Source organism: Triturus cristatus, chromosome 5_2, assembly GCF_964204655.1.
Source record: "Triturus cristatus chromosome 5_2, aTriCri1.1, whole genome shotgun sequence".
Classification (NCBI taxonomy): domain Eukaryota; kingdom Metazoa; phylum Chordata; class Amphibia; order Caudata; family Salamandridae; genus Triturus; species Triturus cristatus.
This window is the reverse complement of record NC_140588.1, coordinates 584,464,737-584,489,425: the sequence shown is the minus strand read 5'-3', so window position 1 is coordinate 584,489,425 and position 24,689 is coordinate 584,464,737.

The following is a 24,689-nucleotide window of genomic DNA, read 5'->3' as shown; positions in this document are numbered from 1 at the left end:
GTGTACCTGGGCCACCTTGTAGGTGGAAGCCAGGTTCAACCACTGCAGAGCAAAATCCAGACCATCATGGACTGGGTGCTCCAACCACCCAGCCTCAGGTGAGAGCCTTCTTAGGCCTGACTGGGTACTATAGGAGATTTGTCAAGGGGTATGGATCAATACTGTGTGTGAAAAAACCAGAGGGATACCCCTAATTATTCGTCCTAAATCAGGGTATAGAAACTTGAATGAGAAGAAGCAAAGATTTAGGAAACAGGATTGATGTCTTAATTTAAACAAACATAGCCAGCATAGCTCTTGAAAACAAAACTAATTATAAAAGCTATTTTTATAACAAATGTTTAATAGTTTTGAATAAAGAACTAAAGTTCATTTTAAATTTGACATACATACATAGGAATAATCACAGTTATTTCATTGCTATATACATACAAATGATGGGACAGGGATGACATGGATGGTCTCCAAAAGATAAACATCAAAAAATAAACAATATGGAAAAGACACAATAATAATAACAATATTTGCAATCTGTTACACAATTGATTACGTGTGTCAATGGCCTTAGGATGTTTCCATAATCCTACGCGCGTTTCGGCATGTGCCTTCGTCAGGGGGCCATACAGTATGTTCACCAGTGCCTAAATAAAATACAGACAGCTATCAAGAGCATGCTTAATCAACCAATAGATACAATCACAAACAGCTATTTGATGCCCATACTTCACATAGTGTATGTGGCATTTTGAATAAAGAAACATTTAAAATCACTAGTCAACTTTTCAGATTATGGGGCCTCTTAACGTGAGCTAAAAGTTTTTACACCTTAAAAACCATCACCAATAGTGGGTTCGTATCATGTACCTATGTAATTCTAACGTACAAAAAGAAAGACCAAGGACACACAAAAGTAGCTTGTGGCCTTTTCAAAAGTAGTCAATTAGGATAGAAAAGTCAAAAGATATGAAAAGACAAGTAGATGGGTATAGGTAAATGGAAGTCAAATGAAATAAAGCCATTAGAGTGAGGGGTGGGCCAAATAAAGTGTAAGATTATACTACACTCAGCAGTTTTAAAACGTAAGCGTTTATAGATGGTAACTCACAAATTTGGTTTGGTGGAGCAAAGAAATCGCTAGCACATGAATCGTGCTTCACATCGGCTCTGTCACCACATGTGCATATACGGTTGCTAACTGTTGATGAAGAAATTAAAAATTGTATGGTTAATGTGTTGTAAAGGTTCTTAGTGCAAGCAAAGCCTGGATGGCAGAGATATGAGACCGACCTGTTTTCAGCTGGTCGTATCTCCTTAACTAATCATGTAAATCATGTAGTGCGATTACTCGGTATAGGTGCTCCGTATATGAGCAGTCGGATAAGACTTGAGAAATGCGGTTATCTACAAAATAAAAACAGATTGGGATGATATTGCGGACATTAAAACTCGCGTATATAGTAGTAAGTTCACAGGGGATATGGCGTTGGTAGCATGGCGGCTTACCTCGAGAAAGGTCCAGAGTAACGTCGATTATAGTGAAATGATAGTTATAGCTTAGTCCTTGGAGATAAAGATATCTAGAATACGGAAAGCAACATATTAGATGTATCGAGTAAATGGGACCCGTGCATACGAGTAATGAAATGCTACGGCAGATGGGGATTTGCTTACTTGAGTTTGAAAGGAGACTCAACCAAAAATCTCGTCGTTAGGTTAAGTCCTTGGGTCCATTTGGCCGGTAGTCGTCTCTCGTATTCCTCAAAGCTCAGACGGGAGGGGTGGGAGCATGAACTCAAACTGTGTCTTAAGTAGGCAAGTACTGGGAGTGCGGGGCCATTGATACAAGCGCTTCCGCTATGCTAAAGATAGAGGGATGGACTGTCGTGCACGAACGTCACAGAGCCAGTGAAGAAACGGCGGCCATCTTGTAGGGGGTAACTATTGAAGAAAACATAGGATTGAATAATATAGGTTAAAGGAATTGATCTACGAAAGGTTACCTTTGTACAGAACCGTAAATTACTAATATGGGTGATGATTAGAAATGCTGTAGCAGACGTACAGGAATGATTTAGTTTCATGTGGGAAAAATTACAGGAGAAATTTAAAAATACAAATAAAAATAATAAACCTCCACATCAGCTACAATTGTGTTTGATAACTTGTTCCCAAGGAATTTCGCTGTTCATACCATTAAGGTATGTGTTGAGATAAAAAAATCCAATAGACTTTTCTGCTTTTACGTATGTTGGTACTCATTGTGCTGGAATTGTTTCTGATTTTTTCCAATATGAGCCAACGTATTTGGTCAGCAGTATGGTTAGCTTCCATATAGTGACGAACCAAAGGGGCTTGAATTTTTTGGGTGCGTATAGCTGACCTGTGTTCTGTCAATCTAGTGGACAGCATGCATGCTGTCTCACCTACGTAACCTTGGTTACAAGGGCACAGTAGTAGGTAGATTACATTGGTAGTCTTACAGTTTGTAAAGCTCGTGAGGGGTATATTGCGGTTATTGAACGAAAATTGTTTTGTTTCCATCGCAAATTTACATGCTGTGCAGGAAAGGCACTTGAAATTGCCTGTTACTTTAGCTAACCCAGTGATGGACGACTGGGTTTGGGAGACAGCAAGCTTAGTTGGCATACGTGATCTAATTACGAGATCTTTGAGGTTTTTATTTTTCCTATTTGCATATAGGGGTTTAGGTAAAGCTTGGTTTTTGGGCTTAGTGGCATTCAAGATGTGCCAATTTGAATTGATGATGTGACACACTTTTTCGTTCATGGTGGAATGTCTTGATACAAAGACTAATCTTGAATTCGTAATTTTGGGGTGTGATGTTAATAGATGTTGTCTGTCGTAGAATCTTGCTCGTTTGTACGAATCTCGTATGAGGCGTTTTGGATATCCTCTTGTAAGGAATTTCTGTTTCATGTCTTCTGATCTTATATCGAAATCTTGAACATTGGTACAGTTCCGGCGGAGTCGCAGGAACTGACTAAAAGGGATGCTTGTTTTTTGCGTGAGGGGATGATAACTGTCAAAGTGGAGTAGTGTGTTGTGTGATGTAGGTTTAACGTATAGATCTACCTCAAGGTGATCTATATTGTTTTGGATTTGAATATCTAGAAACTCCACTTTGATATTGTTGAAGTTAGCTGTAAAGAAAATGTTATCATCACACAGATTAAGCCAGGATACAAAGTGTGGTAAGTCATCAGGGTCAGTTGTCCAGATAAAAAAGACGTTATCTATATATCTGGACCAAGATGTTATAGATTCACTGAAAGGGGCAATCTCATTATATATGAATCGTGATTCATATAGGGCCATGTAAATGTTGGCCACTGTTAGAGCACATGAAGCCCCCATACTGACTCCCATAGTTTGTTTATAAAGGGAACCGTTGAATTCAAAAGTGTTTTCAGTGAGTATCACTGTCAGACAATCCAAGATAAATGATCTAGGGCAATCTATGTCAAAAGTTTCCATGAACCAGGCTACCGCTTCCAAAGCTCCAGATTGTGGGATATTGGAATATAAAGCCGTGATGTCCATAGTGACCATTAGTTGAGTGTTGGCATTGAAGGATAAATTCTCAACTTTGGTAATAATATCCCTAGTATCGCGTATGTAGGACCGGATCTGTGGTACGAAGGGTCTTAAAATGGTGTCTACATATTTTGATAGCGGTTCCGTAACAGATCCTATAGTAGTAACTATTGGTCTGTACGGCGGATTTGTACTATCCTTATGTATTTTAGGGATTCCGTAAATGGCCGCCATTTTTGGTTCTTGGATATTGAGAAATTGCCATTCTTTCTCACGGATTTGTTCTAGTCTTAGAGCTTGCGTGGTGAGTTGGAGTATAGTATTTTGAACTCTTTTAGTAGGGTCTTTGGTAATCAATGTGTAATGATGTTGATCATTCAGCATTTCATCCATCTTCTGGATGTATTGGAGTTTGTCTAAAACGACAATATCACCCCCTTTATCGCAACTCTTGATAATGAGATGATTATTGTGTTTTAATGATTCCAATGCTAGATGCTCCTCATGTGAGATGTTATATTTAGGAGGTGGAATATATTTAGTGGCCGCTGTGAGCTTATTGAACACAACGTGTTCAAATACAGAAATGTCTGGTGCCACTTGTTCAAGAGTCGGGAGAAAGGAAGAGATCGGTCTAAGACCTGATTTATTGTCTGCTGAAAAGTCTTCTTGATTGTCTTCAAAAAAGTTTTGGGGTCTTATTTTGCGAAAAAAGACCATCAAATCTTTAAAGAGCTCAAACTGTTTAATGTTACTATGAGGAACAAAGGAAAGACCTTTAGTGAGTAGTGTTTCCGTAGTGTGGTCAAGAGGATAGCTACTCAAGTTAAAGATGGGAATTTCTTTTAGTCGCGCCAGTACTGTGCATTTCTGGTCACTAGGTATTGATTCTGATTGGCGTAGGTAGTGGGAGCTTGTTGGTAATTCTGTGGAGGGGGAAATTGTTGGTTCTGTGGTGATTAAAAGTTTCCCCTGAACCTTGGTTGGTATCTCGTTCTCCAACGTGGCTGTGGGTTCCTGCGCCTGGATAAAAAAGACGAGGTACGCACGCCTCTGGTGTTTCCACTCCTATTAGGGCCTGCTGATTGGTATTGATTGGGTGCTTCATTGTCTGAATCAGAGGTGTCAGAGAAGGTAGTAACCTTCTTGTGGGACCAGTTAGTGGTATATGAGTCAAAAGCTTCACCACTCGCTTCTGGTTGATAGTAATGTTCAGCTAGATAAGGGTAAACTCTATCTTGACTAAAGAATTTAATATCTTTATTGAGTTTGTCGGTCTTTCTTTTCAGTAGATAATCATTATATGAGTTCATTTCCTTTTCTACCTCGGCCAACTTTGTTTTCGCTTCTTCTACCGCATGGCTGCTCTTAAGTTTAGATTCCAATTCTGCAATTTCCACAAGGAGTGTTTGAACTAATTCCTTGGCAGTTTCAATAATTAGAATCATGTAGTCACGTGAGCATCTATTAGAGATCAAAGACCATCGTTCTAGAAATTTGCGAATCTGTACAAACAAGCCTGGAATATTGCGCACTCTAAGGCCCTGAGGTATGACACCTGCCTTAAGATACTCCAACATGAACTGTCCATGGAGTTCTATTCTTTTTGTTTTTTTCTTGAGTGCTAGAAGTTTTTGAGTGTCTGTATTGCTTTGCCAGGATGCAATGGTGGCAGTAGTAATATTAGACGCAGATTGCCCAACCAAGGATGCAAAATCTTCGTCTGTAAACCCAAAAGTGAGTAATTTGTCCATGGTAATTATCTCAATAGTGTCTGATCTAAGTATATTAGATCATTTACTGCGTTTGGGAAATCAAATCAAAAAAAGCAATATGTGGGATTATATTTAAGAGACTTCAGGAGAACGGGGATGTTTTTTTCCACCGAATAAAGTTGAACTAGTGAAGAAGATATGTAAAAGGCTGTATTGTATGATGATAATAAACAAAAAGAAACCCTCGCACAGACAGGCTGTGGAGAAAATGTGTGTGAAAAAAGCAGAGGGATACCCCTAATTATTCGTCCTAAATCAGGGTATAGAAACTTGAATGAGAAGAAGCAAAGATTTAGGAAACAGGATTGATGTCTTAATTTAAACAAACATAGCCAGCATAACTCTTGAAAGCAAAACTAATTATAAAAGCTATTTTTATAACAAATGTTTAATAGTTTTGAATAAAGAAATAAAGTTCATTTTAAATTTGACATACATACATAGGAATAATCACAGTTATTTCATTGCTATATACATACAAATGATGGGACAGGGATGACATGGATGGTCTCCAAAAGATAAACATCAAAAAATAAACAATATGGAAAAGACACAATAATAATAACAATATTTGCAATCTGTTACTCAATTGATTAAGTGTGTCAATGGCTTTAGGATGTTTCCATAATCCTACGCGCGTTTCGGCATGTGCCTTCGTCAGGGGGCCATACAGTATGTTCACCAGTGCCTAAATAAAATACAGACAGCTATCAAGAGCATGCTTAATCAACCAATAGATACAATCACAAACAACTATTTGATGCCCATACTTCACATAGTGTATGTGGCATTTTGAATAAAGAAACATTTAAAATCACTAGTCAACTTTTCAGATTATGGGGCCTCTTAACGTGAGCTAAAAGTTTTTACACCTTAAAAACCATCACCAATAGTGGGTTCGTATCATGTACCTATGTAATTCTAACGTACAAAAAGAAAGACCAAGGACACACAAAAGTAGCTTGTGGCCTTTTCAAAAGTAGTCAATTAGGATAGAAAAGTCAAAAGATATGAAAAGACAAGTAGATAGGTATAGGTAAATGGAAGTCAAATGAAATAAAGCCATTAGAGTGAGGGGTGGGCCGAATAAAGTGTAAGATTATACTACACTCAGCATTTTTAAAACGTATGCGTTTATAGATGGTAACTCACAAATTTGGTTTGGTGGAGCAAAGAAATCTCTAGCACATGAATCGTGCTTCACATCGGCTCTGTCACCACATGTGCATATACGGTTGCTAACTGTTGATGAAGAAATGAAAAATTGTATGGTTAATGTGTTGTAAAGGTTCTCAGTGCAAGCAAAGCCTGGATGGCAGAGATATGAGTCCGACCTGTTTTCAGGTGGTCGTCTCTCCTTAACTAATCATGTAAATCATGTAGTGCGATTACTCGGTATAGGTGCTCCGTATATGAGCAGTCAGATAAGACTTGAGAAATGCGGTTATCTACAAAATAAAAACAGATTGGGATTATATTGCGGACATTAAAACTCGCGTATCTAGTACTAAGTTCACAGGGGATATGGCGTTGGTAGCATGGTGGCTTACCTCAAGAGAGGTCCAGAGTAACGTCGATTATAGTGAAATGATAGTTATAGCTTAGTCCTTGGAGATAAAGATATCTAGAATACGTAAAGCAACATATTAGATGTATCGAGTAAATGGGACTCGTGCATACGAGTAATGAAATGCTACGGCGGATGGGGATTTGCTTACTTGAGTTTGAAAGGAGACTCAACCAAAAATCTCGTTGTTAGGTTAAGTCCTTGGGTCCATTTAGCCGGTAGTCGTCTCTCGTATTCCTCAAAGCTCAGACGGGGGGGTGGGAGCATGTACTCAAACTGTGTCTTAAGTAGGGAAGTCACCCCTGAATGACTTAACTTCTAAGAAAATCTCCAAAAAGTTTCAGTGGACAGCTAGCTGTCAAAAGGCATTTGATGACCTGAAGCAGGCCATGTGCACTGCTCCCATTCTACAGCGTCCTGATTACTCCAAGAAGTTCATTGTCCAAACAGATGCATCTGAATTGGGTGTAGGGGCTGCACTGTCACAATTGAATGAAGAAGGTCAGGATCAGCCAGTAGCTGTCATAAGCAGAAGGCTGACCCCTAGAGAGAAACGTTAGTCAGCCATTGAGAGGGAGGCCTTTGCTGTGGTTTGGGCTCTGAAGAAGTTGAGGCCATACTTGTTTGGTACTCACTTCCTTGTTCAGACAGACCATAAGCCCCTCTTATGGCTAAAACAAATGAAGGGTGAAAACCCCAAACTGCTTAGGTGGTCCATTTCCCTACTGGGAGTAACCATGCCAATACAGATGGACTCTTTAGGTATTTCCACTTAGAACATGAAGACTCAACTGGTCAAGGTTAGTTTAATGTCCCTGCGTTTGGGGGGGGTTGTGTAGGAGAGTAGTATCTGCTTCACATGGGTACTCCCACTTTTTGCTGGTGTTTCACTGTTTTTCGACATTAGTCTGGCTGTGGCCCTGCTAATCAGGACCCCAGCCTAGCTGCTACCTCTCTAAAAAGGTTTCCATGTACATTAGGTGCATCTCTAATTGGATTCTGGAGTGCCTTATAAGTCCCTAGTATATGGTATACTATGTACCCAGGGCATAGATACCTGTCCAGTCTGCAACTCTGAAGCTCCCGCCGGATGCCAAAGTCTTTGGATTTCCAGACTTCCCTGAGGCTACCCTGAGTCCACAGCAAAGCTGAGGCCCATGGCTATCGTGGGTGACGTGGAACCGTGACCCCTAGACAACGTGAACTTTTGCCGGTACACTATCTTCCTGGTCTTCCTCGAAGTTGTGCTTTGGGCTCCGAGTAGCCCCAGCCCTGCAAACCGACTGCACCGAAGATCTCTGGCCTCCACTCCACGAGTGACCCCTGGGCCAGTTTCCAGTGCGACTGCTTGAGGCTCCTTTGAGATTGCTAGCTCGTTGGCTAGTGGGTCCCCACGAAGGCAACTCCTTTTCTGATTGGGCTTTCCTGGTTGCTCCAGACGTGCCGTGACTTACCCTCGCTGGGTGAGTCCCTCAGACCTTGCTGGTCTGCACCAACGTCCTTCTTCTATTTCCACTTGACTTGCCGTTACCAAGGCTTGTTGGGTCCATTCTGGTCGCCGACACCGCAGCACAAGACAGACTTTGTGGGACAGCTCGAATCCAGCTCCTGGTTGTCGTCGACGCCTTGAGGGCCTCGTGGCTGAAGAGTCAAGACACCCAACATCTGTGGGCATTGGGCTATCGTTCCCCTAGTCACTGGTAAGTGACCCAGACTCTGTCCCCTCTGCTTTCAGGTTCCTTACATCCTCGATCCAGGCTTAGATCCCTCCGGACACTTCTCCTCTTCACGGCAGCAGCCCTTCTTTGCCAGCTTCCATTGAAAACGACGCCGCGACCTGACATCAAAAGACACCTATGCACCCGGCTTCCCTGGGTGAGGTAACTCAAGTATTCCAGTGCTCCCGTGGGTGTTGGCCCTAGACACCTCTATGTCCAAAAGGGTTTGCTTGTAGTCATCCTCTAAGTGTCCTTAACTTGTAATTTTCCAACCGCGACTTTCCCCATAGAAGTTAACGGCGATTCGCGCCTGAGTTCTAATACTGCACGCGTCCCCCGTGGGTCCCCTATGTCACTACCTTGGGTTGTTCTTTGGGGCCCAAGCACTTCTAAAGGCTCTAGGCCTTGTGTCTAGCTCAGTCGTGGTTCTTATACCACTTTATTGGTATATGGTTTGGTACGCCCCTAGGGCCCAAACGTGTATTTGTGCTTTTACTGTTGAATACTGACTTGTAACTTAAGTATTTCAAACTCCAGCCTCTAAAGAGACTAGAGGGGTGTGTTTTATCTTAAATACATATATTTTGAATGTATACCTGGTGTGGTTGTCCTTTCATTTGTTCATTCAAGAGATTATAGACTGTTAAAACAAGCTGCTTTACATTCCTTCAAGACTTAGCCTGACGGCTGATCTCCATAGCTACCACTAGGATAGCTTTCAATAAAGGTTGTCTTTAACCTATCACCATAAGGGGTTGTTTGGACGGGAACAAGGTGCCCACTTTAATTAGGGGACAGCATATACGAGGCCAACTTCTCACATGGATGATGAAGAAGTCATGACCACTCATCAACATAGCGAATCAGAATCTGTAGAGGGTGTCAGGCATAGGAAAGAAGTGGGCATGAATCTTTTCAACACCTGAGCAATATTCTCTATTAACTCATGTATACTTTTGTGTGTTAAAATAGTTTGTTTTGAAACAATTATTTTCTCAATAGTCAATCTCTCCAAAGCAATGTATCATATCATTAGATGGCATGGTATATGATACTCAATTTAGGTGCCAGAAGAGTTTTGTCTTATAATGTTCAGGTAATTAAAGGAATAACAAATGAAGGAGATGAAGTACAAGTAGTACACAGATATTTAAACACTTTGAAAAGAAAATAGTGATCAGTGTCAGCATATAGTGACATAACTGAATCTTACATAAAAATGCCATTTATAGTAGCCAAATTTTAATCTAAGGTGGAAGAAATCAGACTACTTCAAAATGTGAATAAAATCAATCATACAAAGCAATGTGTGTATGTGTAATGATTTTAAAATCTAATGTATAGACATGGTAATTGGTAAAGGTATTTTAGATAATTTTGTTATATATATATATATATATATATAAGGGGCGTGCAAGCAAGCATTTAAGAAGTGGGTGTGGCCGGAACGAATGCACGCCACTTTTCTTGTTTGCCTCTGAAGAAGAAGGTAAAAGTCTTTGAAACGCGCCAGGCATTTTAAAAACGGGACAGCTGATTAATGACCGGCATGCTGTGTTGCGCTCATACCTATCGAGGTTTTCTGGTGCCAGAGTGCTTTTCGCCCTGGAACTGTAATCTATGGCGACTGCCCTGCCGCCGAAGAGCACCACCCCATGAAATTAGGGGGCCGTGTGGGTCAGTATTTACTGGTCCGCTTTGAAGGCATCAGCAATGGAATTGAGAGCGCGAACAACATGCTGGGGCCCATCGGAGGGCTTATAAGAACTTTGCTAACAGTATATTGTGTATCCATCGGAGGATTGATCATACCGGCACCACTGAACCCACAATGCATTGCACAAGGATTCAGCCCATAAGGGGCGTGCAAGCAACCATTTAAGAAGTGGGTGTGGCTGAACATATGCACGCCACTTTTCCTGTTTGCCTCTGAAAAAGAAGGTAAAAGTCTTCGAAACCTGGCAGGCATTTTAAAAACGGGACAGCTGATTAATGACTGACATGCTGTGTAGCGCTCATACCTGTCGAGGTTTTCTGGTGCCAGAGTGCTTTTCGCCCTGTGGGTATTCCTGGAGCTGTAATATATATATATATATATATATATTTACTTAAAAAACCATAGGTTTCACACACGTTATAGTTAGCTGGACATTTCAATCATAAAAAAAATTGAAATTTCCTGTTATAGTTAGTTCAGATAACTATGACTCGCGCGCCCGCAATCCACTGCTGATGACGTCAGTGGCATCACTCATGACATCATCCTTGTGATAGAGTGGCGGTCGCGCGAGTTATAGTTATCTGAACTAACTATAACGGGGCAATTTCAATGGTTTTTTACGAGTGAAATGTCCAGCTAACTATAACATGTGTGAAACCTATGGTTTTTTAAGTGAATTTGCAAGGTTTTTTAAATGCTAATTCCTAACTATAACGTGTGTGAAACCTACGGTTTTTTAAGTGAATTTGTAAGGTTTTTTAAATGCAAAGTTATGTATGTTTTATTATATTTTGTATATATTTATTTTACAATAAGTTACCTATGTATATAGTTATAGATTGACTGTATCATGTAATATGGAATGGCTCGTTTCAAATTATTTTTTGTTTTTTTAAGGTTTTTCACCGTGCGCGCACCGTGCGCGCACCCCGCGATTTTTTGAAAAAAAAAGAAAATGTTTTTTTCACCCTTTGGGGTCCTTCAGGGACCCCCTGACAAAGGCTAGGGGGTCAGAAACTCTCTACCCTGCCCCCTTTTCACGTTCTCCACCTTTCTTTTTCACTGTCACACACAAAACACACAAAATGGCGGCCGACACTTCCTGATTTCGACCGATTCGAATGTTGACTGACATGTAACCACCAATCAGAATTACGCTCGCGCACGTTATGGTGCGCGCAGCGCACGGTGCGGGCTTATAGATATTTATGTGCTTTTTAATGCAATTTTCTCAGGAACTACTGAACAGATTAACACCATATATGCAAAAGGCACATGCCTGACCTGAGGATTACCTCTTTGCCAAATTTCAAGTAATTCTGTTCAGCCGTTCGGGCTGTACCTTCGACTAAAGGTCCTATGGGAAAATGCATGGGGAAAACGCGTTTTGGGACCCCCCTTTTTTCTCAGCCCCCGTTTGACGAATCACCCCGAGACTTTCAGGGTAGGAGCTGAGCGGAGCACCCCATTAGTTTTGAAAGTTTCGCGAGGATTCGTCAACCGGCGCCAAAGTTATTCAAAATAGAATTTTCAGATTTCCTATGGAAACACGGTCCTAACTATAACTATCTACTGGCGACCGCCAGTAGATAATACATATATATTTATATATATAATTCGATGTTTTGTACAACTACATTTTTTACATCAAAAGTCGATATTTTTGCATTCTATATTTGTACATCGACATCTTTTACTTCTATATTTTTAACATTGATATTTTGTCAATGAACCTAATTTGATATTATTGATAGTTTTCAGTATTCCACTATCTTGAACATGCATATCTTCCAGTGTAATATGTGAGTTTATTCTTTATGTTATGTTGTGTTGCGTTAATATGTTTTATAAAGCACGGGCAATTACAATAAGACGTCTTGGCGCTAGTTTCTTAATACCCTAGTTAGAGTAATTGAAACAGAGTCCTGCAAGTTGTTAGCCACCAGAAAAATGCTATTGAGACGTGTTGGTAAAAAGATACATTTTCAGTTCCATGGTAAGCATTTAGTGATTAGACTGCTCTCTGAGGTGAGACGGGAGGAGTTCCACCAATTGGAGAGGAATAAAAGAAACTTCTTCCTCCCCAATGACATCTTTTTATTCTGGGTACAAAAACCTGGCTGGCGGTACTAGATCAAAGGTTACGAGAGGGAGTGTACCATTTCAAAATGGTCTGTAGAACGTGGGGCCAGCCTTGATGCAGTGCCTTAGGGTCCCAGCATAGGGCATTTAATTTTCATTGTTGCCCTGACGGGCATCCAAGGAGGGTCTTCAATAGCTTTGGATGCTGAACAGAATTTGGGAAGGTTTTTGAGGCCTCTGGCAGCCGCATTTTGAATGGCTTATAGTTTATTCAGATTGCAGGACTGAGCACCTAGATAGAGAGCATTGCAGTAGTTTATATTTGAAACAACAAGAGCTAGTATGACTGTTTTTCCATTGGAATAAAATGTAAGATTTTCTTTAGGATTTTTACCATGAGGAAACCAGATGATATAAACTGCTTAGAGTAGTTGATGAAGGTAAGATTTGAGTCATAGGTGACTCCCAGATGTTGGCGCTGGACAGAGGAGGGGCCCAAGGCTAGACAGTCACCAGCAGGGATTCCAGCAAGAGTAGTCTCTTCCAAATAATAACACTTCTGTCTCATTGGAATTGAAGATTATTCCACATCCAGGTGAGAGTCATCAACATACATGATTTGAAACCATGATTTGGGTGCTATCGGCGTAAGATACAACCAAGAACCTGAAAGAGCGCACCAATTTCATCAGAGGAGTGATGTTTGCATAAAATAAAGTATGACTAAGTGAGAACCCTTGAGGGCCCCACGTGTAATGAAAAGGGATCGGATGTAAAGCCGTCCAACTCTCCTGATTGCTTTCGATTGTACAGAAAAGATTTTAGCAATCTAAGGGCAAATCCTCCAATGCCAATACTTTATAACAGTTTACCAGGGAAGAGTGGTCAACTGGATATAATGTGACTGAAAGATCCAGTAGGATCAAGGCTGCATTGTCTTCTTTATCCACTATAGTTATGATAGCTTCTATTGCAGCTAGTACAGTGGATTTGGTGAAGTGATATGACCTGAATCCGTGTTGAGCAGGGTCAGGACAATTTTCAATGAGGATGCAGATTTCTATAATCTGGACTGGAAGTGGCTGCTCGATATGGAACTGTAGTTTTTTACATCTGAGGGATCCAGGGATTTTTTTTATAATGGCAGAATGGATGCCTATTTCCAGACCTCCGGAAAAATGCCTGACTCAAGTGCTGTGTTGTGTACAGGCATGAGGTGGGTAGAGGTGACTGCTGAGACAGAATGTAACACTTGCAGAAGGCAGGGGTCTCTGGGGACGCCAGAACTAGTAGAGGTGATCAGATTAGAAACTTTCTCTTCGGAAAGAGGGGTCAAAGATCTCAATACCAAAGGAAGAGGACTATCCTCCCAGTCTGCCCCAAATAAGAGTCTGGAATATTTGGGGCTGTCTTGAAGTTCGTATAAATATTATTTACTTCCGCCAGTTCGCCTTCAACGGAGCAGCACCTTGGGACTCTTACAGGTGAGTAGCCGAGCTCTACAAGCCACCTGATTGATTGGTTCATTACATACCTTTTGGTTGGGGGCTGCTGCCTTTGTGTTGTCCCAGGATGGAAGTGATTTAACTGATTTAAGGAATAAATAAAACATGTACATAAGGCTGCTTAGATCATTTATTATAAAGATAAAATATGGATCATATGTCTGGAGGAGCAACTTCCCCATGACAAATGACTCGAATCTTTGCTCCAAGTTTTGAACAATTTTCAACAACTCGCTGACATTTAGACACTTAGCTTATGTGGGCATTGTTAAATCTCTGGTTCTCCTCTGATTCACCAAGTTACCTGTCTCTACTCACAGCTGTCAAAGAGCAGCCATCTTTCTGGGACTAGCAAAGAGCATGAGTTATAAATATCTTAAGCATACGTACATTCACCCTCTAGGGCAGAGGTCTTCAAACTTTTGGATGCCGAGACCCCCCTGTCAACATTTTGAGGCGTAAGGACCCCCTCTTGACAAAAATGTCTAAACCTGTTGACTAAATTGCGTGGGATGAAAATGTAAATAAGGTTATGTGATGCCGCGTATTTTGGGATAGCATTGCTTCATTATTTTGATATTTGTTACACACAGTAACGCTGAGGAAAGATTTCACCCAATCAGTACCCATTTATAACCAAAATACAGCAATTATCATCAGAAAGATTTCAAGTCAACGTTTGTGAAGGGCCTTCCACTCTGCAGCAATACGTGCTGCCACATTAGAAGCTCACCTGGCCCTGACCGGAAGAAGCAGGGGTCCCTTAAAACCCTGGCGGTTTTGTGTAGAGTTAAGCCTTTTACCCATGCAGCTTTCCTCTCACCCCCTCCCTTCCATCCCTCTCTCCTCTCCTAACCCCGGATCCCTCTCTCACTTTGCAGGTCATTTTCTTTGACCCCTTTTTACAACTTCTGAACTCTCCCCATTCAACCTCTCACTTCACCTTTAATCACCTCTTGCCATTCTGTCCTTTCACTGCCCTCATCTCTAACAGTCTCTCACATTTATCTCATGGCCTCTCTGGCCCTGTCACCTCCCGTGCCCCTCAGCACTTCTCATTCACCTCGTCTCTTCATTCAAATTTTTGTCTATTTGTATCTTACACCTCTCCAGTCCCCCCATTCCTCTTTCACATCTCCCCTTTGTTCTAACAGAAGCCCTCACCTTTGGATCACACTCACTTCTTGCGTGTCCACACTTCTCTTCGGCAATTCACATTTCTCCTCATCCCTGACCTCTTCAATCAAATTCTCTCACTCCCTTGCTGTCCTCTCTCATTTTGGGTGTGGATGCAAGTTCAGAATGGGATGAATGAATGTATGATTACTGATGGGCTTGTTTGAGTGAGTTGCATATTGAGTAGTGAGGGGGACAGGTGAGTGAAGTGTCACATGAGTGCAGGATGAGTAGTGTACTCGTGTGAATGCAGGTTGAGGTATAGTGTGAGCAGGACAAGTGCATTTTGAGAGCAGAGTGATCACTGTGAGTGCAGGGTGAGCGGGTGAATGGTGCAAGTGCATGGTGATCAGTGTGAGTGCATTGTGATCGCTGTGAGTGCAAGGTGAGCGGGTGAATGGTGCAAGTGCATGGTGATCAGTGTGAGTGCATTGTGATCACTGTGAGTGCAGGGTGAGCGGGTGAATGGTGCAAGTGCATGGTGATCAGTGTGAGTGCATTGTGATCACTGAGTGCAAGGTGAGCGGGTGAATGGTGCAAGTGCATGGTGATCAGTGTGAGTGCATTGTGATAGCTGTGAGTGCAAGATGAGCGGGTGAATGGTGCAAGTGCATGGTGATCAGTGTGAGTGCATTGTGATAGCTGTGAGTGCAAGGTGAGCGGGTGAATGGTGCAAGTGCATGGTGATCAGTGTGAGTGCATTGTGATCACTGTGAGTGCAGGGTGAGCGGGTGAATGGTGCAAGTGCATGGTGATCAGTGTGAGTGCATTGTGATCACTGTGAGTGCAAGGTGAGCGGGTGAATGGTGCAAGTGCATGGTGATCAGTGTGAGTGCATTGTGATCACTGTGAGTGCAAGGTGAGCGGGTGAATGGTGCAAGTGCATGGTGATCAGTGTGAGTGCATTGTGATCACTGTGAGTGCAGGGTGAGCGGGTGAATGGTGCAAGTGCATGGTGATCAGTGTGAGTGCATTGTGATCACTGTGAGTGCAGGGTGAGCGGGTGAATGGTGCAAGTGCATGGTGATCAGTGTGAGTGCATTGTGATCGCTGTGAGTGCAAGGTGAGCGGGTGAATGGTGCAAGTGCATGGTGATCAGTGTGAGTGCATTGTGATCACTGTGAGTGCAGGGTGAGCGTGACAATGAAGGGCGAGAATGAGGAATGAGTTGTCTGAATGCAGGGTGCATTCCCAGACCCATGAAGTAACTCAGCATGTTATTGACGGGGTGTAGACTTTAAGATCTAAGTTAAACTATTGCGGCATTAATCGGGGATCGAGGGTGAAGGAAATAAATAATGTGCTGATCCTGCAACAAACTTCCAGTCCTATGGTTAGGGTTGCCAGCAGATTATTTTGGTGGCCCAGTCGGTACAAAAAAAAACAGTCACCTAAAGCGGTATTTTCAGCGCTTATCTGTGCATACTTCCCAGGGCCAGCTTTAGTGCTGGTGGTGCCCTGTGCGACCATGTTTGTTGGTGCCCCCCACAATGACCACCCCCACCACGGATTCTCTCACTAGCACCCTTTAACAGTGACCAAGTCTCCATAACCCCACACTCTCAGATGCATTGAATTAGTTATATAGTGCCACTCATACCAGTGTAGGGTGTCCGAGCACTTTGCATCACACACACATTACACAGAGACAATCAATCATAAGTGTGTAAATCAGTGTATAGGAAATGTTACATAAGCCAAAGGACTAAAAGTATAGGAGTCACATGTCATCCATACTGGTAGGCAGTATAGTTCAAGAGTGCTTGGTGTGGAGAAGCACAAACTCAGAGTCGAAAAAGAAACAGCATAGTTGGGAGTTTCCTTTAATAATAAGAATTGATTTCTAGCCAAATTAACCCTTTTTGCAACATTAATCAATGGTCTAATAATGTATTCTTTGTAGTGTGTATGCTGTTCTAGGATGAAAGTTAATAGCTCACTATTCTCTATTAGGACTTTAAGTTATAAATTGCAAGTAACAAAAGGATGTCTCTTTTGAAAGCAGTAACCTGCTGATCTCTTCACATCATACGCACTCTGTAATCTACTTGGTACACGTTCTTTGCAGCAGGCATATTAACCCTCTGCACTAACATCACCCAAGTCAAAACCTCAACTATACAACATTCTGATCTCTCTCCAGGAAGATAATTAATCACACAAGTTATCTTGACATTTATGTGAGGCCTGGTAATTGCTGGGGAAAGAAACGCTGCAGCAGGTGCTTCAAAAGCACAATAAACTTTCACTCACGGCGCCCCAGGAAGCCAACTTTGTATTCCTTTCCATGAAATGCATTCTCACACTACGGCAGTGAATGTAAAATCCAAATGTAAGGAATAGGCACAGTGGGGACCCAGGGGGTACTGGAACCAGCAAAAAAACCTAAGCCTCTGTAAGCAGTTTACAAAGGCATGTTAAATGGTCTTTAAAGACCTGTGAAAAAACACGGGGGTGCCGGAGATAGGAATCCAGACACTGCCCAGCTGAGCCCCCAGCAGCTCAAGTTTCACTGCAGCAGCCCGGGCTGAGACACAGGACGGGGGAAGGGGGGGGGGCTGAAGCCCTTGGGCCTGGGCAGAAGTGTGACTGGGAAGGCGCGACCCCCTTTGCATCACTCCACGGCCCCCCTGGGGGTCGCGCCCCACAGTTTGAAGACCCCTGCTCTAGGGTCACACATGCACCTGCTTTCTATAACCTGCCATTCTAGTCAAAGTTTCCGGAGCACTGTTTCATGCAGCCAAACGACTCAAACTGGAAAGCTGGACAGAATCCGTTTTTCTAGCATATCTCTATAGACAGTGAGGTAGGAAGGGGGTGCAGTGGATGTGTTTTAGACAGATTTTGTCAAGCGGGTGGTAACAAGAACTCACTGGGGGGGGACAAAATGGCAAAAATATGTGTTTTAAACACATATTTTTGCCATTTTGTGAAGCCGGGGTGACAAGAAAATTTCCGCACCAGGTACCACCTGACCTTTCTAGGCCACTATAGATTTATTGACAGAGACCTTGTTAGTGCCTGGTATTGTTGGACTGTTTGGTAGCATTCCGCACCATCAAGGAAGCTTTCTTGCTGACAAAGCAGGAAGAAGTCAGTTTAAGGAGGACAAGATTAAGGTGATTCAGGGCAAATACTCAGTGTGGTGCTGCGCGCAGCAGCAGCGTGGCTGTTCTTTGCTTGTGTTTTTTTCTGAAGTGTATTCTAGTCATGTGTAGGCACAGCCATCGGTCACCGCGCGTTACTTTTCCCAAGCCTACCCTGAGCTATTCTCCATTCTAGTATTGCACCCTGGTTACCAAAGCCTCAAAGTTAGGCACTAAAGAAAAGTGCACTCTGTTTTACTGCCCAATTACAAGACTCAAAGGAGCGCTCGAAAGGACTTTAATACTTTGCCATGTTGTTGTTTCTTTTTTCTCACAGGCACATGAGCAGATGCTACCTCTGCACCTGCAATAGAAAAAATCTCAGTAAACATGTCTGCATCTTCAGATTGTTCTTATGGGGAGGAGGAGTGAGGGCTGCAAAGCATCATTGGGAAGTGTGATTTGAACACAGACACTGCCTGTTATTGTCCAATGTAAGCTCAAGACAGTGGAGGCTGGAAGGACAACATTAAAATATGCCGCTCTGAAACATTGGCAGTGCAAACATTTCGCTGTGTCTGTCCCTTGCCAACCTCCATACAGTCCAGGCTGCAATACAGATTATGTCCCGATGCCTTTTCTGTCAGAAGGGTTACAGCACCTTTCTATAGCATCTTTCTCATTTTACCCTTTCAAAAACAAGTTTGGCTGTTTCTGGAACAAGCACTGCTTTCCCTACATTTTAACATTCAACCACCGAACACTCCTACTAGAAACCGTGGCTTTCTTTCGTTGTTGTGTCAGAGTTGTTCAGAATGAAAAATAAAATTAATTGAACTGCACTTTTTCGTATCAAATGTATAAAAAGTATTACATACACGTTTGCATGACCATTATTATTTGATAAGTCTAGTGTAACAGTTTAACTATTTCAAAAGTACATTTATCTCATTTCAACTAAAATGAGAAGCTTCAAAAACATTGTTGATATGCAAAGTAGAGGGATACATCTTACAGCAGTCAAAAAAACTCCCATTGTCATTTCAACATACTACTGGTTATGTTCATCCACATACAGAATGTGTATCTGCCACCATACATTGATTCAGTAGCAAACCTTACACAAGTTACATTTAATGCACATTAAGATACATTTGCCAAGCAACATCATTGGGTTTGTAATTCTTTACATTTCTACTTGGACGTATATGTAGTAGGTAGCATAGGTAAGCATAGTCATTCATCATCTGCATTTCAGAAGTTCATCCAGCCATGTACCAGTACCAAAGTCAGTGTCACATACAAATCATCATGAAGCCCTTTTCTAGCATCAAACCAATATATGTCCTGGTTCTCTAATAATTTAGAGTTGATATGAAGGTCAAAATTAACATTAATGATAGTATATTAAGAAAAACTACTGCAGTGATCTGAAAGCTGCTCTTTTTCATTAAATTAATATGCTGTAAATGTTCACATTTCCATCACTCTTTTGTAATGGTTTTTACAGTCCGCGTTATGCTGGGCACTTTGCAGCTGTAATGGCTGGCTGTGGCAATAGTGGAGAATTGTGCATGTATTTTACTGTGAATTTTTCTTGTGGGAGATATATGTGAACTGCAAGAAAAAGAAACCTCCTCCTTTCCAAGACTGATATGCTTGAGCTATTAACTGCACCTCGTGTGAGAAAATACATTATTTTTTTATATAACATTTGAAGAGCTCTAGTCATATTTTTAAATGCTTTCAGAAGTCTGTGCTGCAACATAAAATCACTCGGGGCCTGTTCTATAGCACTCTTCATGGTGCAGTTACCTTGGAATCGAGAAAACAGAGTTCACAAAGGTCAAAGAAGCATGCAATTGGGATTTAAAGGATGGGGATGTGCAAATGAGACGTTTTACAGACACTGAATATAAATGAGCAGTATGAGGCATTTTATGAAACTTTAACTAGAATGAATTCAGAAAAAGTAAGTGAAGAACAAAATATAATTTAAGGAATAGATTGGACCATTCCCCTTTGTGATGTTATTGTAATGCAGGAGTGACATCAGACTTGTTTATTGCCATTTTCCCTATACACACATCAAAAGGCAATACGGACAAACAACTGCTGGCAAGGTAGGTTTGAGGAGCCAATTAATAACTGACGGCCTGATTCACATAGGTGAACCTACACTTTTGTGAGAACTCCACACATAGCACAGTCCTAACTTTTTATGTGTGAGTTCTCCACCCCAACTGCGTAGACTCTGCACTCGTAAACCTACTGTTAAATTGCAGTTTGGTGAATACTCAAACGTGTTAATTTACCTTTGTAAATCAGGCCCATAAAGCCCTGAATTCTACAGACTTTGACTCTTTTTACTTCTGAAATTTGGAATTTAGGGGCCCATTAGGATGTCGGGTGGTGCTGGCGGTGCGGAAAACAGCTATTTTCCGCCCGCGAGCAGTGGCCCTCACATCCACCATATTAGTATGGACAAACATAGGTCATTTCGCGACCGCCGCGGTGCAACGCGCACCGGCATCAAAGTGCGCCCGCCACCGCGGCGGTGGGAGCCAATGGAGACTCACCGCCGTGCGGAATGACGTCCGCCCCGTTCCACAAATTAGGATGACACAATCATGGACGCACCGCAGCGGAGACACCGCCCAACCAGAGACGGCGGAAGCTCGACAACGGACGCGAAACCAGAGTCCCGGTCATGACCGTCATGGACCCAGCTCTGCACGTCTTTCCGGTGCTGTACCTGCTACATCACCAGGAATTCATGGACTGCCGCGGACGCCGCCACAGGTCCGCAACAACACAAACACAACACACAACACACGGGCTGACACAGGGTCCAAATCCACATCAGACACCCTAGGGGGGACAGGGACACATCCACAAGGGCACCCACACATCACTCACCTGCCACAAAGTCACCCCTCTGCATCTTGGTCACACAGCTACCGCCACCATGCAGCAATGTCCGGGTCACATCACCGCAGTGGCGAACAAAAGCAAATACATGTTCACAATGCAGAAGGCAGGGCCAGTGCAGGGCCAGGATCAGGCATTGGCAGGGCACAAAGACCACAAAGCCACGCCCCCTACCGCCACACACTAGCACACCTCATGAAGGCACATGCCATGTGCCTCTCCTGTGCACCCCGCTGTGGCTGGGAGATTGTGGAGGGGTGCCCTTCCACTTCTTGGGGATCTAAATGGCTTGACTGACTGTGGATCAATGGGAAGTGGTGTGGGCATAACAGGCACACTCACCACCACAGCTGCTGCAGGCGCCCCTCTGGTGATGTGCTGGACCCAGTGGAACACTTTCCCTGGCTTCGCCTCTGCCCCCCTTCCCCTGTTTACTAGGTGTTACCCCTAAAGTGCCCTCCGGCCCCTACTTCACTGGGCGTGGAATGGGAGTCGAGGTGGTTGATGATTCTGCCTTGGAGCCCTTCCTAGGTGTACCCTTGGCATGCACCACTTCCTTGGTGGGCACAGACACTGTATGCTTCTCTTAGCGAGATGCTTTAGGGGCAGTAGAGTCCTTGGATTGGGATGCCACTGAGGCATGTGTGCCTGAGGTCTGATGCTTTGCTTTTTGTCCACTGGTGTCGCCTGACGGGCTTTTCTCCCTGCGCTCTGGGGTGCCTTTGGTCTTCTGTAGGGATGGGGTCTGCGCCCGGGAAGTCTTGGATTGCTGCTGCTGTGTGCTTCGTGTGCTGCATCGTGACTTTGACGTATGTGGACCGTGGTCCCTATCGTCAGACGTGCCCACTGCCAGGGGGGTGGGCAAAGGGACCGGAGCTGGACTGTGAGTATGTGCCTGTTGCAGGGCAGACGTCACTGATGATGACATAGCCGGGACTGTCCGGTGCAGCCCACCCACGTCGGAATGTATGCCCTCCATGAAAGCAACCACCTGCGCCAATTTCTTGTCATGGTAAATGAAGGCATTGAGGAGAGCTGTCTGGCCTACACACAGCTGGCACATAAGGTCCAGATTCAGCATTGATAGCAACAGGGGGGGCAGCGGTGCCAGGGGTGAAGGACACTCTTCCCCTCTTACTGAGGCGGCCATGGGCAGCACCAGAGGAAGTGGCTGGGAGGGTGGACAATGGCCGCTGTGTGGTGGAAGTCGATGCAGAGTCCCCGTTCCCTGTGCCCTCCAACATGGATGCATCCCCGCTGGCATCGGATGATGTGGTGCTTTGCGTCTCAGGCTGGGATTCCTCCAGCAGATTCCTTTCCCCCTCTGAGGCACTGGTGACATCTGTGTCAGTGGGCTCCTGGGCAGCTGTTGTGCTAGTTTCACCCCCACTGGTGTCCGTCTCTTGTCCCTCCGTGACCACAGGTGATGCTGCATGAGAGAGAGAGAGATGTAGGGTCAGGTCAGTGGCAGCAACAGAACAAACATATGCAAGCAATGCATGACAAAAGTTGACCAAATCTACATGTTGCACACCACCCTGTGCAATCACATCATGCCAACTCACTATATAAACTCAAGCAGTGCGTGGAAACTGAAAACTCAGGCATGAGTGATCCATGTGATGACCACACAGCACAACACCCTGCTCGTGGCTCTGTTCAAACAGATACACAACTAGCTCTGAGCACACCTAGGGACATGATGGGGGCACAGTACTTGTTGCCAATGACAGATCTGGATGGAACAGGAGGGGACAACACAGACCCAGACTACAACATGACAGTCCACAATGGACATTAGCCCATGCCATCCACCATGTCGTACCTTGGGAAAAATATAATGCTGCACATTGCTGTCAGATGTGTAGACCTCCCCAATCTGTGTGCATGCAATGAACGCATTCATGTATGCACAGTCAGATCGGGCACACTGTCGTTCCCTCCTTGGGATTCCCAAGACTACCCCAATGCAGAAGAAACCTGAAGAGAACAACGCAGAATGTAATGTGAAGGCACAGCATCCAAATCACCTTTGTAAGTCCAGGTAGGGCAAATGCATGCCACCGGCACCCAGGCCAGCAGCCACTTACATGCCACAGCATCACACTACCAACATCACATAGGCCAGCGCTGGCACAGGCTCTGTACACATGCAGCCATTCCCAGCCAAAGTCAGACTCCCCAAATGCTCACCCCTAGCTTGCTGCTGATGCTCCTTCAAAGGTGCATCCAGCTCAGGCTGTGTTACCGCCAAGATGCACCACATTAGTGGTGTCATGTTGCGCCGTGCCAGACGCCCAGTGAGAGGAAGCAGCCCCAAAGTCATGTCTGCCACATTCTTTGCCAGCCGGCTGATGTCATCCCATCTCTTGTGGCAGTGGGTGCGCCGTTGGTTTGAGACCCAAATCTTTCTTTGCAGATAAACGTTCATTTAAAAACATATAACTCAAAAACTCTTTTTCTCCCTTCTTTTACAGACATTTCCAAATTGTCATCAGCAAAAGAAGCTCCTTATGTAAATTCCAAAGGGGAAACTGACTCCTAAAACACGGTGGCTACCTTTATTGTAAGGAGAGATTAACTGAGCCCAGGAGTCATTGGAGGTGTGTACAGTATTACTCATCCCCTTGAACAGGCAGAGCTGTTACTTTTGAGGACACTGTTGAAAGGACCACAGAGTATAACCACTCTACCTCTACAATTGACATTGAGGTTAGAAAAAATAGAAATTAAATGAAAGAACTTGCATCCACCTCCAATAAAGCCTGTGGTGAAGTTTTGAGGGAGGTATCTGAAACAATTGCTATGCATGTAGCAAGTTCTAGGCCTAATTTACATGGAAAACAGGCAAGTAACCCCCAACGTACATAACACCGCAAACATTCTCTGATATTAACATTCCTCCTGGACTAACTCTTATGGTTACTAATGAAACATTTCTTTTGCATGACAACAAAAACCCTCGGGAAAGGATACTAATCTTTAGCACACCCAATAACCTGGTCAAATTGGAGACTAGTGACATTTGGATGATGGATGGGACGTTTAAATCCACACCCTATCCATTCACTCAAATATACACTATTCATGCCTACATTAATAACACTGCAGTACCCTTAGTGAGCAGCTTACTCCCTGATAAGCAAACCTCAACAAACACTACATTTTTAACAGTGGTAAAATCTAAAATAAAAGTCCCAGAAAATTGATAATTGATTTTTTATTACACATGATTAACACCATCACCTCAATGTATTCAGATACCCAAATTCAAGGATGCTTTTTTCACGTTTCACAGGCATATTGGAAAAAAATTCAAAATACATTCTTAGTTGAGGATTACATATCAGAAAGTACACTTTATTATGAGTTAAAAAAACTAACAGCCCTAAATGTTTTTCCTCCTGTCTGTATGGATGAATACTGCACATCAATTAGTAAATCAGAATATTTTACTACAAACAAAGACAAATTGGATGCACTACTAAATCACTTTGAGGACACATGGATTGGCCATCTAAGCAGGTCGGGTCCCATGAGGACTCTAAGGTTTCCTGTGAAGTGGTGGAACTGT